The following is a 3,956-nucleotide window of genomic DNA, read 5'->3' as shown; positions in this document are numbered from 1 at the left end:
GAGGACGAGTGAACTCCCATTACCTCGGTTTGTGTGTGTATACACTAAAAAGGTGAGGTTTGCCTTAGGGAGAGTTGAGGATGTATGAGTTTGGGGATCCACAGCGACCAAAGTAATGAGAGAGTTCTTTGATGTAATGAGTCAATTCTTGATGCTCTTGTGTCACACTTGATCCATGTTTCAAGGTTTGAATGTTGTTAAATGATCCATTTGTGTTGAGGGCAATGGTTAGTCCCAATTGATGCTTGTTGAGGTTACTTTAGGATAGCTGGAATTAACTTGGATTGTCCTTTAAGGGGTGGGTCTTATTTTGTTTTTGCTTGAGGACAAGCAAAGGTTTAAGTTTGGGGGAGTTGATAGTCGGGATTTTAACATGTTTTTATGCCCTACTTGCCTATGCTTTGGTTGTGAATTGCTACAAAATAGTCCCAAAATGGTCACAAGTTGTGCTTGATTGCAGATTTGATCGACAAAGCGACGAATGTCAATGATCGGCTCAAAAAGGAGTGAAACCTGCTCAAGTACAAAGACTAAGTAAATTGAGGAAAAGAGAACCTAGTGCGGACCGCGCAAAAGTGAATGCGGCCGTACTAGGAGGTTCAGAGAGTTGGCATTTTCAAGCTAGAGGCAACGCGGGGCCGGTACGATTCACGCGGTCCGCGGTCAGGCTCCGCGGCCGCGCTACTCTTTTGTGCGGTCCGCGGAGCAGAGATTCAGAGAGCTCACATTTTGCCAATTCCAAGCAATGCAGCCCGCGCTTGTTTTTGTGCGGCCGCACTAACTTCCACGCGGTCTGCGGTCCCCAACTTCAGAGAAGCAGAAATGAGAAGTCCAAGAGCCAGTGCAGCCGCGGTCCTTTTTGCGCGGCCCGCACTGACCCCGCAGGGAGTATTTTTGTCCAGTTTTTCCAGCCTAGTATAAATAGAACATTTCACCATTTTTAGGTCACTTTTTATATTCCAGACTTAGCTGCGCTCGTGAGACTCACTTTTGTAGCCATTTTTGGCACTTTTGCTCTTCATTAACGATAGATTATTGTAGTTTCTTCTTAGTAATCAATTAATATGATTAGTTCTTCATCTATTACTTCAATTTCTGTATCTAGCATGAGTAGCTAAACCCATTAGCTAGGGTTGTGGCTCAACCCTAGTGTGGGTAATTGATGGGTGTTGCCATCTAGGGTTAATTGATTATGGGTTTTGTTATTTGGGTTGATTTTATGTTTTTATTTAAGAATTGGTGGTTGCAAACACTGATTCAAGCTTTGCGGGTTTGACTCTTCTTGAGAAAGAGAGTTTATGACTCCAAAATTGACCCAACAAGGAATTGGGATGGACTCATGAGAAATGATAGTCCCAATTAACGGGTTAAATCTCGAGAGAGTAATCACCCTACTTGAACCCTAGTTGCTTGATCTTATTGGCCTACCCAATTGGTCTCGAGAGAGTCAATTGGGCAAAATCACTTTCTCTATCGTGAGGTGTGAGAGTGGGTACAATTGTGCAATGGTTATAGCATAAGCCCCAAATTTGTCAATCTATCCTTAGTAACATCTACCCGTCAATTAGCCACCAAGGTAATGCCACGACCCTAGTGCCTTCCTTCCCATTAGATACAACTTTGCAATATTCCAGTAGCATAATTTAGCGTTAATCATTAGTTTTATCATAGTAGATATAAAATCAAAAAAACCAAGAATGTTTGAAGTGACATTAGGAGCACAAACACATCTCTAGACTAGAAAGAAAATCCAACTCCACTACTAGCTCCCTTTGGAAACCGATCCCGACAACTATTCGGGTAAAATCTATTGCGACCCGCTTTTCCTACCTTGGTGTAGTGTCGAGTTGGAAGCGATCACTCGCCAGTCCTCGGGCATGACTTTACCGTGTAGTGTATTATGACTTATGTAAATCGTTGGTTTTGGTTTTCAGGGTGATCAGAATGAATTTGGAAGAACAGTTCTCAGTTTAAAGCTTGAAATTTGAAAGGTTTTACCAAGATTTGAATTGTTAGTATATGATCTCGGATTGGAATTTTTATGATTTGGTTAGCTCCGTTAGGTGATTTGGGACTTAGGAGCGTGATCAGAATGTATTTTGGAGGTCCGGAGTAGATTTAGGCCTGAATTGGCGAAATTGAGTTTTTGGCGTTTTCTGGTTGATAGGTGAGATTTTGATATATGGGTCGGAATGGAATTCCGAGAGTTGCAGTAGTTCTGTTGTGTCATTTGGGATGTGTGTGCAAAATTTCATGTCATTCGGACGTGGTTTGATTGGGTTTTTGATCAAAAGCGTAATTTAGAAGATTTTGAAATTCTTAGGCTTGAATCCGATGCGAATTTGGTGTTGTGATGTTGTTTTGAGCGTTTCGAAGGTTGGAACAAGTTTGAATAATGTTATGGGATATGTTGGCATATTTGGTTGAGGTCCCGGTGGACTCGGGTGAGTTTCGGGTGGTTAAACGGACTATTTCATTCTTTGGAAAAGTTACAGATTTTTGAGCTTCAGCTGTTCACCAGAAAATTTCTGATGCGAGGAGTCGAGTTTGGAAGCTCATATCATGCAATCTATAAGGAATCAGAAAAATTGCAAAACACGAAAGTTGTAGCCCTTGCATTCTAGTTTGCAGAAAGTTAAACCATTCATGATTTGGACATTTTATCAGAAAGTTATGATCGATTGAAGATGGCTGGTGGAGCAGTTTCGATGCATGGAGCCGACTTTAGAAGCTCATATCTCGGAATATATAAAGAGTTATATGGTGTACAACCTATCAAATGAAAGATATTCGAGTCAAGTTTCTAAATCATCAAAACGTTTGTCATTTGGATATTTTCACAAGGAGTTATGGGCGTTTTAACAGAAGATGTACAGCATGGGAAAATGGTAAGAGGATGTACAACCTGCACAATGCAAGATACAACTCGATGAAGACTGGGCAGATTGTTTTAAACACGAGTTTTAGCCCATTTCTTTCATTTCTTTCATTTGGCTTGGATGATTTTGGAGAGCTCAAGGAGGGATTTTCACCAAGCAACACTAGGTAAGTGATTTCTTCCTATTTTTGAGTGAAATATGTGATCTTACATGGATTTAGACATGAAAATCAGTAGAAAAAGGTGGAGTTAGGGCTTGAGATTATGAGACCTTCTAGGGATGATTTGAGGGGTTAAACGAACTCCGATTTTCGAGTTCTTTATATGTACGGACTCGTGAGATAATGAAGAACATTTTGGTATAATGTTTGTCCAGTTCCGGGATGCGGGCCCAGGGGTCGGGTTTTGACTGATTTCGGGTTTTGTGCTTAAAGTCGATATTTTTCAATTGGAATTCATTCGTTTAGCATAATTTGATGATAAAAATCTGAACTTGGTAGATTTGGAGCACTCAGAAGTTGGGTCGAGAGGCAAGCGTGCTGCAGAGTAGCTTTTCGGGCTAGTTCGAGGTGACTAATGATTTTAAATGCTGTTCTGAGGGTATGAACCCCCAGATTTCACAGCGTCGTGCTATATTGAGGTGAAACACACGCTAGATGACGAGCGTGGGGTCGTGCACCGTTGGGGATTGTGACTTAGTCCATCCTGAATGACTATTTTTCTGTATAATTGGCAGCTAATTGTTTGATATTATTATACTTTGGGCTAAATGCCATATTTGGGCTTCGTGCCAACAGTTTGAACCCTTAGGGGATTGTTAATGATATTTTCCTCACTATTGATTTCATACTTGTGCTCAGTCATGCTATATTTTCCCTATTTTAAAAACTCAACTGTGTTATTCTATTTTAAACACATTAATTGATATTTTTAAAGATATTTGAGTTGATCTTCATATTTTACTGATGCCTGAGGGGCTTATGAGATTCTGACTGAGTAAGGCCGAGGGCCTGTATTGTGAGGATACTTTTAGGTCGGGCTGCACGCCGCAGCAGAGATATACTGATTATGATAATCA

Source organism: Nicotiana attenuata, unplaced genomic scaffold, assembly GCF_001879085.1.
Source record: "Nicotiana attenuata strain UT unplaced genomic scaffold, NIATTr2, whole genome shotgun sequence".
In the NCBI taxonomy this organism is placed as follows: domain Eukaryota; kingdom Viridiplantae; phylum Streptophyta; class Magnoliopsida; order Solanales; family Solanaceae; genus Nicotiana; species Nicotiana attenuata.
This window is presented reverse-complemented; position numbering follows the sequence as displayed.